We start from the raw sequence: 14,824 nt of genomic DNA on the forward strand, positions 1-14,824 counted from the left end.
CGGTTTTCGTTGACAAGAGATAAAAGAACAAGAATGTAAGTTTATTTTAACCTTAAATATCTTTTAAATATGATACAAATATATAGTTATATAGTTCTATTGTTGTTTTAAATAGCGTTGTGTAATTGTTTTTATAAAATTAGTAATATAGTTGTATAACAGAGTTGTAGAATTGATTTTATAAATATAGTTGTATACGCAAGCTTCAGAGAAGGAAGCAGCTGAATTCTCTCTCTATCCTTATATATACAGTATTGGTCAATTAGCAAGTTGGTCCTTGTGATCAACTCGTCATTTTAACCAAATTTCTTAATTATTCGTCCGTAACTCAATCAGAAACGAATTCCGAATTTCGTGAATATTTACCCAAAAATTTAATAAAATATAAAACAAATAAAATTAAAAAATTTATTCGCATCTGACTTATATTTTATCTTTAGTAAATTATTTTTGATTTATTAGATCTATATTGATTGCGTATAAAATTTCTACTTCCAAATTTTACAAATTTTCAGGATAACATTTTTAAAATATTTTATGAATATTGACACCAAAAATATTCGTTCGGGACTTGTTGATTATTCTGCTTCCAATTTATAAGTTTTCCTCAGCCCCGATAAATATATAAATATCCAAATGTATATTTTCAAAATTTAAATTTGAAAAACTATAGCCATAATAAAATTTTAGTGAAATTTTTAAATTAAATTTATCTTTATATTTAATTTACGTACTGCCGTCTAATAAAATATTAGACACGTGGAAACATTCAATCCCTTAAAATTATGGATGTTACAAAATAATAAACGGTGTTGCGAACTTTAAGAATGTCTAATTTACTTAGTAATCATATAGTTTTAAGGAAGCATTTTGATAGGCCGAAGTTGGCTAGAAAACCAGTTTGGAAAGGTTAGGTATAATTCGGAATTTTGTTAGCTCGATAATTTATCGGTTATTCGGATAACATATTGAGATAAACTTAATTATAATTAAAGGAATAGTGTGTTGATAAATTAATTATCATATTAGCTCGATAATTAATTTATTTCAGCTAATTTGGATAGATAATTTAATAATATTTGGAAGAATGTTATTCAACAAATGGAAATTATTAATTAAAGGTTATCAATTTATATCGAGACGATTACGATACGAGTTCGACGTGATATTATTTTATTTATTGGTTATGAGATTTGTGGCTAGAATGTCACTAGCTTAGAATTTATTTTAATTGCATTTTGTATCGTTGTCGAAGTTTATTCGACGAGGCAACCACTGGCGGAACCCGAAGTTCAAGGAGTATAACGAAGCTACCTTACTTGTTTGATTATGTTGGGATAGATAGTTGTGAGTTTGCAGTTTACTTTTGCGTATTATTTATTTAAAAGTTATTATATAACAAATTTAAATTGACAGTTTGTTCTATCTGGACCTAAGTGGGTACGAAAGTAAAACAAATATGTTTTTTTAATTTTTTTTGAAGCATTGTATGCATGTTTGGTGGCTATATCAATCTCCATTTAATTACTAATTTATATTTTTTTTTCAACACAATAAAATCCAAATTTGCTTCATATTTTGAGAGAAGATTTTAACATTGAAGATCGGATCAAGACGTGTCATCGCCAAAGATGGAGTTATATATATAAATATTCATTTATGTTTTGTAATAATAAAATTTCTTTATCCATACCTGATTAAGTATTAAATAATCATATAATATTTTGTTGTATTTAATTATAAGCATTCAAATAATTTTATTTCTAAATTTATTAAGAGGCAATGAACATCACTGCCCATTTTATTATTTAATTTTTTTTTCGATACAAAATCAACATAAATCCACGCCTACCTTCTATAATTGTTGTTGGGTATGGCTTTATAAAAGTTCATACATTAACAAAATAATATTTATATAATTTTTAAAATAATATCTAAAATAAAAGTTTGGCGACTATTAAAATCAATTTATTTTATTAAGTAAGAGACACAATCAAATATTTAATGCATACAATTATATGTAAGCATTTCAAGTTCATGTAATTGTTCCACAATTTACGTTTGAGTACAAAATATTAGCCTGTTTGATAGGAAATGGGTCATTATGGGCGGCTAATTAGAAAATGTGCTAACTCCCACTATTGAGAAATAAAAACATGTATGATAGAGTTGAGCTATACCCTTAAGCAAAGTACTCGTAAGGAGACAAAACTAACATCTTGTGAATAACAACTTTATTAAGTCATAGAGTTGAACATCTTAATAACATAATTTTTTGAAAATATTTTGTGTTGGTAGTCGCTAATCCGGCCTTGCGTCAACCCCAACAATAGCATAAATGTAACACAATTGTAATCTTTGAAAAATAAAGATAATTTTTGAAGTTCTTATAGAGGCTTCACATTGGTGTCACGAACAAAATTCAGAGATTGTGACCGGAGATAGGGTATGGGAGTGGTAGCTCTAAACATTGTAGCTAGCCTTGCAGATAACCATGCAATACAAATAAACCTGCACAAAATCAATACTCGGGGATAACCGAGACTCCAACCTAAGTCTACTAGTTTATATAAACAATTTATATAATCAAAATACTCGGCATAAACCCGAGACTCCAAAAACATGTCAATCATATAAATAATCCAAATCCAAAGTATAACATACCAACATCAATATAAAGCACTCGGACAAATTCGACAAATCAAAGTATAAATAACTATAAAATAAACTAGTTCTACTACTGTCAAAATCCAGATTCGAGAGCCGTGACCGGCACTAGGGAACGGGAGTTGTTGCTCTGGAACACCTAGTAAGCCAAAAGAATAAAAACTTTTGGCAAATAGGTCATGTAAACATACACAAAACATTTTTAGAAAATTTCTTTAAACAATAATTTGCAAACGTTGAAATCACTTTTTGAAAATAGATGCACAAACACTTATAAACCAGGGTCTTACAAAGAGATACTACATTCAGACACCTAGTTTCTGGACAAGTAAAAAGTGATAAGGGACCAAAGCGTCCAATGATGATTTCCAGAAAAATCTCTCCAGGTGACGAGCTATCGATTTGCTTGCTGGAACATGTATATTATTTTAAATACATAATAATTTTAGAAAAATGTCTAACATTTTAATTTCTTTATTATTATTTAAATGGATGAATTATGAACTTGCGGCGACTTCTTTGGCTAACATTCAATTTTATGTCCAAATTAGAAAAATTTGATGTTTTATTATAGTCTAGTTAGGTATCTATATTTCTTGCCAACTCCCGTTAAATCTACTCATCTTGATTTTTCTCAAGCAGGAGTCATTGATTTAATTTTCTTGTGTTGATAATTTTTTGGTTAATTCGATGAATTTACCTTAAATATAAAATCATTCAATGACCTTCACATTAAAAGAACCATTCTTAATTTATTAAATTCAAAGGTCTAACATATAATTGAAATAAGATTTGCTACATCAGTTTAGAATTATCCCAACATTAAAAAAAGGACGATTTTCTCTCTCAACGCCTACGCTGCGGCCGTTATGGCGAGAAAGAGATCTAAGATTCCGTGTGGAACTCTGGTAAAGAAGACCACTCTTGTTTCTGATGGCGAGCTGAGTTCAGATCTTCCGGTGATTGATACTCCTTTGGTTCTTGTTGATGTGATTGATTCTCCTTTGGTTTCTGTTCCTGTGATTGAGACTCCAATGTTATCTGTTCCTGAGTATGAAGCTAATCCTGTAGCATTGAAAGTTCCTCAAGTTGCTGAAAAAGATTATGTGGTGGAAGAAGAAGGAATAGTTGATAAAAGTGAAATTCAAAGTTCCCCTAAGAAATGGAGATTTTTGTTTCATAATAGATCCAGATGTGAATCGATCGAGCTTAAGTTTATTCCTCATGCGGTTAGGGGTGGAAACAGAGTTGTTAATTTTAACTCTATGGAGACTTCTAAAGAGGAAGAGAAATGGAAGTATGCTACTGCGGGCCGTGTTTATGGAATGTACCCCAAGTTTGAGAGGATTAATTCCTTTGTGAGAAACAGATGGAATAAATTAGGTCTTCGCAATGTATATCAAATTAATGCCTCCATGTTCCTGTTTGAATTTGGATCTGAGGAAGAATGTACCAATATTCTGGGTTCTGGTTCTTATACTTTTGATCAGAAGCCATTGCTATTGAAGAGGTGGCAACCTAGGATGAAGATGGAACCTAACGAGATCATATATGTCCCTATTTGGATCTAGCTCACGAGTCTTCCATGAGAATTCTGGACTGCTGATATATTAAGCAAGATAGGAAGTTTTCGTGGTACTCCTTTATATTGTGATCAATGCACAATCAGCAAGACTAAGCTGGGTTATGCAAGAGTTCTTGTTGAAATGGATCTGTCTGGTCCTTTCCCTGATTCTATGGAAATGCTGGATGAAAATGGGATTAGCTTCAGTCAAAAAATTGTTTGTGAGTGGAGACGTCTAATCTGTGAAAAATGCTGCAGAATGGGTCATTCAGAAAATATGTGTAGAGTTGTTCAAGACTCTAGGAAAGCTATGGAAGGGAAAGAAGTGGGAAGTGTCCAGGAGGATGTAAAAGAGGTCCCAGCTAAAGATGGTACTGTCTCTGAGATTGTTGGAGATGTTATTGTCAATGAGATAGTTGGAGGAGAGGATAAAACCGGTAAAGTTTTGGAGGCAGGAAATAATCAATTAGTAATGTTGCTAAGTCTTTTTCTGCCCTACAGAGTAATGATGCAGGTATAAGGCCTGAGGTGATTAGTAAATCTATTGACAGAGGAAAAAGTATAAGTGAGAAATAGGGAGATGTTTCTAGTAAGAATATTAACAATCCTAGGCTTAACTCTAGGATGTTAGACATTGATAGATGATATGCTCTTGGAAATAGGGATTAATAATCCTAATAAGCAATCACAGGTTGTTTCCTTGATTGCCAATAATAAGTTGAATATGGTGGGTATTACTGAGTTTAGAGTGAATAGTTCCAAGTTTGATGAGGTTTGGAGGAATTTAAGTAGAAGGCTTCCTACTTGGGAAGTAATAAATAATTACAGTTGCTCTAGCATGGGGAGGATCTGGATTATTTTTTATAAGAATGAGATTTAAGTAGATGTGATGGCTACTCATAGTCAGTACATTCATTGCAATATTGTGAAAGGAAAGATCTCTTTCAAGTGTACTGTGGTGTATGGTTCTTATGTTTTTGCTCACAGGATTGAGCTTTGGAATAGTCTGCAAATCCTTAGTTCTAATATTATAGAAAGTTGGATGGTTCTGGGGGATTTCAGTGCTGTTATTTCTAATAATGACAGGATTGGAGGAGTTAGTGTGGATGATCAAGCTGCGGATGAGTTCAAATCTTGGGTGAATGATGCTAACTTGTTTGAGCTTAAAAAAATCGGAAGGCCCTTTACTTGGACCAATAACCAGTAGGGGGAGGACAGAATCTGGAGGAAGCTGGACTGGTGTTTCATCAATAATCAGTTTTATGAGATGCCCTGATGCTTACTATGAAGCAATGTCAGCTAGTATATCTGATCATAGTCCTTTAGTGGTCCATGTAGATAACAAAAACTGCAATAGAAAATTGGGATTTAAATTCTTTAATGTATGGTGTGAACATCACAATTTCTATGAGATTGTTAAGAAAGTGTGGGATGTCAAGTATAATGGTGTTGTTTTGTAATATCCCGTGTTTTTTTTAAAAAAAATTGATGGGTTTCCGGTTATAATTTGGAGTCGCATACGAGTTCATGGTTCGATTCGTGGTTTGAATAAATTATTAACTATTTTTGGCCCATGCATTAAGCTTATATTTGGCCCATGTATTAAGTTTAGTTTGTCCATGCATTAAGTTAAATTATGGGCCATGCAATTAGCTTAGTTTTGTCCATGCATTGAGATAAATTATGGGCCATGCAATTTTGCTCTATATTTTCTTAATCTCAGGCAGCAGCATGTTGCGTTTCTTTTATTTTATTTTTCCTCCTTATAGTTAAATCCTCACAAAAAACGATTAAACCTTAATTTATTCCTCATAATCTCTCAAACCCTAGCCGTCTTTCTCTATTGAAAAATACTAAAATTCTCTCGTCCAATTTCGTCATCTTCTCTGCATCAGTAAGTTTTCAGCTTGTTCTCAGTAATTGTTTAAAAGTTGATACTTTTGTTTCTTGATCCTTTCTCTCTTGATTTAGCATCGAATTGAGAATTGTTTCCTCGCTCCTGTAGTAGACATCATCCTCTTCAATCCCAAAGCTTCCGAATCAATTTCAGTACGTTATTCTATCCGTTTAAGCTGCCGTCGCTTCATCGTTTTCTTGATTCTTTGGCTGTATATTGTTAATGATAGCTGCTGCTGTTTTCTTTGACCCAATTCTGATGTCATTTATGAATTCCTTAGGTTATTGCGGATTAGTGAGGTTGCTTGTTGACTGAATCGATTGTATATATTTAATTGTTCCTAAAACTTTGGTTTGTGTTATTCTTAAGATTAACTGCCATCGTTATTATGTTTATGAGACCATTCATGTTTTCCAAAAGGCTATAATTATTTGCTAATGTTACTGGTTAACTGAATTATGTTTGAGTTGAGATAAATTCCCGTTGTTCTTGCTGTGGTTGTCCTTGCTATTGGTTAGTGCATGTTAATTGTTGGGTTTATCAGTGGGTAATTGTTAATGTTTTGCCTTGTGAAGTTTTGGAGGTTGTAAGGTTTGAGATTGAAAATTTGAACGTTAATCTTGCATGGTGTTTAAAATGGTTGGTTGGTTGCTGTTCATATTTATTATGAACATTTGATTTCCTTAGTTATGATTGGTTGGTTGTTTAATTATGGGTGATTAAATATAATATTCTTGGATTTTATTAAATGGTTATTTAATTTGTTTAAATACCGATTTTGAAACCGGACCTTCGATTATCGTTTTAATTTTTAAATTGTTATTCGATGGCATTAATCAAATCTGAAAATAATCTTAGTATCGATTATGAATTAAATTATTTTTGATTATTTAATCGGAAAACAATAGTTTTATTTTTAACCTATATTCATATAATTACTTGGGTAATTATTTAAATTTTGGCTTGACGTGCCAATTTGGATAATTTACGTTTTAATTTTTAATTATTTATCTTAACTTATTTTATTTAAGTAATTTGTCGGTAACTATTGGTTACTTTATTTTAAGCTATTGAGTTCCGTTTTAATGTTTAATTATTATTTTATCAAAACTACTATTATAAACTATGGTTTATAATTTTGATAAAATATTTGGGTCGGGTTAGACTTGGGTCGCCCGACATGTGAGGTAGCTTGGTAGTTATCGTTAACTCGGCTAACCCACTAATTTGGAATTGATTTAATTTATTATTTAAACATTATTTAAATAATATTTTTTTAAACAGATTTTAAAGCGAGAACTCAATAGACTTGTATTATTTGGCATTATAATTTATTTGGATTGTGTTTACTCTGGATTGCTTTACCGTGACTTGTTATTTGTGCTAGTGCTATGTGGTGTCTAGTACTCTCTAGAGTTAGGTCCATTTTAATAATTATATATATTGTTTAGACTCGTCGATTGTTCGTGCTTCAGAGGCGAACCAGGACTAGTTGCCTGGCAGGTTATCACGTGGATTAGCAAGTTGTGAGTTTGTACTTACTATTTACCGCTTTATTAAGTAAATTGTTATTTTAATATTAAATATATATATTGTACGTATATTTCGAACTGTTTTTATATTATGGCTCTTAGTTGGAACATGCTACCTAATGAGCATCATTAGGACTGCGTGCGCACCGTTAATGATCTGGGTAAGGTATTTATGAAAATATGGTAACCCGGTGTGAGCATAGCTCTCGGGACCAAATAGAGTAACTCGGTGTAGCACAGCTCTCGGATATGGCAAAAATGTGGTCAGTGGTAATTCGGTGTAGCTCAGCTCTCGGGACCAGGCCTATTGGATTATGTTTATTATTTAGAATTGTGGATTAGGGTTCCAACTATTAATCGTAATATCGTTATTAAATGTTTTAAACAGTTTTAAAGGTTTTCCAGTTGATAAATGTAAATAGTGGTATAAACTCATCTCAGTATATCTACCCCCGTTGTTTTCCCAATTTTTCCCAGGGTTATGATTTGAGAGAGTTTGCTGATCTCCGTTCTTTACTTTTCTCGGAGGTTTTATTATTTTGATAAACTGTAAAACTATTTTATTCTTAGACCGCAGTAGTAACTAGACGTCTTTATTATTATTACAGTTATTTGTCGGATTGGTCCGACTAGTTATATTGGTTTGGCATGTTACATTAGTTACACTGGTTTATGTTATGCCTATTTTAGACTCAAAATTGGATAAGCATGTTATATTAACTGATGAATATTATAACTGCTAGAATTAGGCTGAAGTCTCGGCTGCCCCCGAGCATTGGTTTTCTGCAGGTTTAATTGAATTGTATGATACAATAAAGGCTAGCTACGGGTGTTGGTACTACATTACCCATGCCCTAGCGCCAGTCACGATTCATGAAAATGGGTCGTGACATGTGTTTTATCAAATTTACCAGAAGCTGGAAATCCTTAGAAAAGAGCTTAAGGCTCTGAATAAGAAGGATTTTAGTGATATTTCTGTGAGAGTAGATAAAGTCAGGGATATGCTTACTAGATTACAAGGAGATATTCAGTCCCTTTTAATATTGACTTCCAAGATGAAGAGAGAGCCATTTCTAAGTATTTCTACAAAATGCTAAGTTGGGAAGAGAGTATTTTAAGGCAAAAATCCAGAATGATGTGGATTAAATTAGGAGACCAGAACTTTGAATTATTTTACAGAATCATTAAGCAAAGATAGAACAAGAAGAGAATTGTTATGATTAACAGTGCTGAAGGAGTAGCTATTAATGACCCTGAGCAAATTAAAGAGGTGATTCTTAATCATTATACGAGTTTCCTTAGCTTTTCCATGAGGGACAGAAGAAGTGTGGATCCTAATGTTTTCAAAGCTGGTTATTTGCTGAATGAGGATGACAAAGCCAGTTTGGATATTACTTTCAATGATGATGAGATTAGAGCTGCTCTTTTCTGTATTAATGATGATAAGGCTCCAGGGCCTGATGGGTTAGGGAGTGCCTTCTTTAAAAAAGGCTGAAGTATCTTGGGTAAAGACATTATCCAGGCTTCCAAAGACTTTCAGAATTCTGGTAAGATGCTCAACCAGCTTAATTCTATTGCTATTTCTTTAATTCCTAAGATATAGTCTCCTATGAATGTTAGTGATTATAGACCCATCTCTTGTTGGAATGCGATGTACAAAACTATCTATAAAGTCATTTGTAAGAGGCTTAGCAAGATCCTAGGGAAAATTATTAGTCCTAGTCAGTCTGTTTTTGTCCTTGGTAGAAACATTTCTGATAATATCCTGTTATCTCATGAGCTTGTTGGGAATTACTATAGGAATAACTAGGGTCATTCTTGTGCCCTGAAAATTGATTTACAGAAAACATATGATTCCTTAAAGTGGGATTTTATTGAGGAGAATTTGATTGGTCTAAGATTCCCTAGGAAGTTCATTATGATTGTTATGTCCTGTATTAAGTCTGTGAAGTATTCTGTGCAGATTAATGGTGAAGTTTATGGGTTCTTTCCTAGGGGCAAGGTACTTAGACATGAAGACCCTATCTCTCCCATGATTTTTGTGTTGTGTATGGACTATCTGTCCATGTCCTTTGTTATTAACGCTAATAGGGGGTCTGGGTTCAAGTTTCGTAGGAATTGCAGTAATTTAAAGCTCTGTCATTTAGCTTTTGCTGATGATCTATTTTTGTTCTGTAATGCTGACATGGATTCTATTAAGATCCTTAAAGATTTTCTTGTTAACTTCTCTTTGTCTTCTGGACTTATCCCTAATCTCCATAAGAGTTGTGTCTATTTTGATGGTATTGATGATGTTAGAAAGACTGATATTACCAGATTCTTAGGCTTTCAGGAGGATATTTTGCCTCTTATGTATTTAGGACTCCCTCGCATCTCCTCTAAGCTTTCTAAAGACCACTGTTCTGGCCTCCTGACTAGGATAACTAAGAGGATCAATTCTTGGTCAGCTAAATGTCTTTCTTATGCTGGTAGACTTCAGCTTGTTAAGTCAGTTCTACTCAGTATGCATGTTATTGGTGTACCACCTTCCTTTTGCCTAAGTCTGTGATTAAAGGAGTTGAAGACTGTTGTAGAAAATTTATTTGACATGCGTCTGATTCTGATAAAAAAGGCAGTTTAGTGAGTTGGAGCAATGTTTGTTCTAAGAAGTCTAATGGTGGTTTAGGCATCAAGGCTGTGCATTTGTGGAATGTGTCAGCGATCACTAAGCATGTCTGGAATTTGGTCACTCTCAAACCTTCTCTCTGGGCCACCTGGGTCATTGAGAATAAGTTGAAGATGTCAAGTTTTTGGGGGATAGATAAGCCTCCAGATTGTTCTTGGAGTTGGAGGAACTTGCTCAAGATTAGGCCTTTAATTGCTCCTTTTTTTGAGTATGTTATTAGTGATGGGAGGAAGTTTTCTTTCTGGAATGATCCTTGGACAGATGGTATTTCTCTTGCTGAGAGGTTTCCTAATGTTGAGATAAAATTCAGTGATGTGCCCAAGAACTCTAAAGTGAGAGATATGTGGGATAACAATGACTGGAAGCTGCCTATGCCTCTAAATCATGCTACTAGAAGTTTCTGGGATTATGTTTGTGATAACTTCAGACTCAGGGATAATGAGAATGATCAAGTTAGATGGAAAGGGAACAAGTCTAATGTCTTCTCTATTGGGAGTTTATGGAGATTGTTGAACCCAGAGATGGAAAGAGTTCCTTGGTGTAATTTGATATGGTTTACAGGTAATGCGCCTAGACATGCATTCGTAGTGTGGCTTGCTTTGAAAGACATGCTTATGACCAAGGATAAACTAAAGGCCTGGAATGTTCTGCCTTCAGACTTGTGTTGTTTCAGCAATCTTCATAAGGAAACTGTTAAGCATTTGTTCTTTGATTGTATATATTCCTCTGAGATTTGGAAAGTTGTGTTGAGCTTGATGGATATCTATAGAAGTCTCATCCCATGGCATAGAGAAGTGGATTATTTTCAATAGAAGAGCAGCTGGAAGATCCAAGATTGCTGTTTGCAGAAGAATCCTTTTTGCTGCTACTGTGTATCATGTGTGGCATGCCAGAAATGACATTGTGTTCAACAAAAATTTTCAAGAGATTGATGCAGTAGTTTCTAAGATCCATTTTGCTATTAATATCTATTCTTAGTTGCCTTCTTGGTTGGCTTTTTTCTGCAGTTTTGCTTTCTTTCTAAAGGCAGTGTGTTGCCTCTGGCCTAGTGCCAGTTATTTGCTTTAATTAGTTTGGAAAAACTATTTTGTTGGTTAATAACATCTTAGTGCTTCTTTTGGTTATTTTTTCAAAAAAAAAAGATTTGCTAAATCACTTGATGGTAAAATAAATTTTAAAAAATTAGATAGAATTAATAAAATTTAAAACATTTGAATTTTTTAGATTTTGTGACGTTAAGATTATAAACATTTCAATCTATAATTCTATGTTATTTTCAAAAAGTTATAAAAAATATGGATTAAAATTTACATTAATTATTTATAAAATCTCTTAATTTATGTACAATTATGAATTTTCATGAGAAATTTTAGTTATGTTAAGTTTTAATCAATTTCATTACAATGATATTTTTTTATTTTAATAACAAAAATAATACATTATGACATTCATTTAAAACATTTTACTTGTAATCCTGATAAACTATGGTGTTATTAATAGAGATTAGTTTATGTTTTTAAATTTTTTATAATACTTCAATATAGTTTTATTTTAGAAAACAAAGTATTCAAATTTATAATAAAACTATAATTACAATCCAATGAAATTTTAACATTTTTTAAAAATTCAATATTTTTGTGCTTGAGATTATAAAGAAAATTTCTTAAATTTTATCATAAAAGGAAGATTTTTGTAAGTTACAACTTGATCTCTCTTTGATTGTCAGAAATTTTTACGTTCTATTATTTTATTTTTGCATTCTACTTTTATAATCGACTATGACATGCTACAATTACAATTTCATAACTTCATTAATTTTCTTCAAGAAAAAGAGATAAACGAAAGAGTTAGAGATTATATTAATTACCCGTTGAATTTGTCAAAAACTTATCATAGATTATAATAATAACTATTTGTTCAAAACTGTTACGACCCATTTTCATGAATCGGTATAGGTATGGTTGTAACAAAACCTGTAGCAAGCCTTGCGGATAACAATTAAATATCATAAACAACTATATACCTTCAGAAAACCACATGCTCGGGGGCAATCGAGACTTCAGCCTAGTCTAGCAGTACATATAAGCAACATATATTCAAAGTATGCTTACTCTCAAAATAAACTCCAACAGCATGGCAATATATATATATATATACATACCAAAATCACTGAAATAATGCTAAAGCTGATAAAATAACAGTTGGACCATCCCAACAAACAATAGTCTAAAATATAAAGTATAAGACTAAGACATAAATACTAGTACTACAACTGCAGTCTAAGAGTTTAAAACAGTTTGACCATTTATTTTGAAATAAAATAAAGGAACCTCTGAAAAATGAAGAAACAGAGATCGACCAATGCTCAAATCATAAACCTGGAAAATTTGGGAAAACAACGGGGTCAGATTTACTGAGTAGAGTTTATATAACCATTACATTTATTAAGTTGAAAAACCTTAATTCGTTTAATAAAGCAGAAGGTATTAAAAAACCCTCAACTTTTTCTTAAAAGTACAGATCAGCCCTTTTGCTTTTCTAAGGCACAATTAAGCCCTCGTATTTTTAAAATTGAATAATTAAACCCTCATTGTTTTAAAATCGAATAAATAAACCCTTATAGTTTATTTTTGGGACACTTACCTCCTCAAATTTTCGGTAAATATTTTAGACATTAAAATTATTTTTGAACTTTTTTCCTATAAAATTATGAGAGACATGTCAGCCGTTAATGGGTGTTTCTAATGGTGTTGGACGAAAGGGGTTATTTTTTCTATTTGAAATTAAAAAAGGGCTTAATTATACCTCAAAAAAAGGAAAATGACTGATTTGTACTTTTGAAATAAATACGAGGGTTTTTTGTACATTTTGCCTTTAATAAAACATTGTTCATTATGGATTATCAATGAAACCCTAAACCACAGTTCTAAATCCATTGTCGTGACGGTGAGACGTATCTCAATAACCGATCCCTGACTACCACTTAATAAAATAGTGAGCCCAACAGACGTATCTTCCACCGGTGCCCTTATTAAGGTTAGACGTATCTCAAACCTACCTCAATACCATAATAATCATTAACGGTGCGCACACAGTCCCGATGATTCCCATCGAGTAGCAGGTTCCAAATTAAATCCACAATGCCGAAAAACAGTTCGAAAGCTGTTTATACATATATATATACAGCTTGCTATAAAGAGCTAAATAGAGATATAAACTCACTGCTTGCTATTCCACGTGATCCTAGCAAGAAATCTAACTCTGATTCGCCGCTGAAGTACGAACAGTCGACGAGTCTAGACAAGGTATAAAATAATAATTAAAACAGACCCTAACTCTAGAGAGTACTAGACAACACGTAGGACTTGCACAAACGACAAATCAATGTAAAGCCAAGTCAGAGTAATCATAATACTCAAATAATAATAAAATCATAAATAAGCCATAAACAACCACGTCTATTGAGTTTCCGCATTTAAAATTCCATTTAGAAAAATATTATTTAAATGAACAATATATAATAAATCAGTTTAAATTCCAAATAGTTGGTTAGCCAAGTTACCGATAACTACCAAGCTAACCTCACATGTCGGGCGATCCAAGTCTAACCCAACCCATATATTTAATCGAATTATAAACCATACTTTATTATTATAAAACGATTTGATAAAATGGTAATCAAATTCAAAACGGAACCCAATAACTTAAAAATTCAAGTAACCTAGGTTAAACCATTAAATCCAATTTAATAATTCTAACGTAGTGAGTCAACATAGTCATCACGTCGCTCAATTTCTTCTCATATGTCAGGCGACCAATGTCTAACCTGATCCAATCATTTTATCAAAAATATAGTTCACATGATATAACTCCAAGTATTAGTTTTGATAAAATAGTACTCTTATTTTAAACGGAGTTCAATAGCTTAGAATATAAGTAACAAATATTTTAATCAATTATTTAACTAAAATAAATTGAGAATATACTTTAAAACGCAAATTTATAAATTTAGCCCAAATGGAACGCCAAACCATTATTTCTCATACACGAAAACTACCCGTTTAAAAGTTTATCAAGTAATAATTACTTACTAATTCAAATTTAATATAAGCAAATATAAATAATCACTTACTCAAAGTACTCAGAGTATAAATTTTCTCTTTTTTTGTTTCTGTAATTTTATTAGAGATTACAAAATGATAATTAAAAGAAATTAAAAGGGAACTAAAATGTATTAAATAAATTTAGAACAATTTTGTGATTTAAACTTCGGTGCAAGTTATGGTTAATATGCCTATATATATATATATATAAATATTTGCAAGAGAAACAAACCATAGGAAAACATGCTAACATAACATAATTTTACATGGGTAAGCTTACAACATAAAATTAAAAGGTTGAATTTTGAAGGACTAAAAAAATCCTTTTTCTTTTCTAAATTCTACATGATTTGTATACTATTTTCAATCAAAAAAAAGAAGAGTGAATTACACAAC

The 14,824-nt window shown here is 32.0% G+C and overlaps 1 long non-coding RNA gene across 1 annotated transcript; it reads left to right on the forward strand.

The window, feature by feature from the left end:
• Nucleotides 1-5,981: 5,981 nt before the first annotated feature.
• On the forward strand, nucleotides 5,982-9,766 carry LOC126656474 (uncharacterized). The gene is made up of 3 exons (XR_007633242.2): nucleotides 5,982-6,125; nucleotides 6,203-6,280; nucleotides 7,580-9,766. It is a non-coding gene; the product is annotated as an uncharacterized LOC126656474 (long non-coding RNA).
• The last annotated feature ends 5,058 nt before the right edge of the window (nucleotides 9,767-14,824 follow it).

The sequence above is a fragment of the Mercurialis annua genome, linkage group LG7 (assembly GCF_937616625.2).
Source record: "Mercurialis annua linkage group LG7, ddMerAnnu1.2, whole genome shotgun sequence".
NCBI lineage: Eukaryota > Viridiplantae > Streptophyta > Magnoliopsida > Malpighiales > Euphorbiaceae > Mercurialis > Mercurialis annua.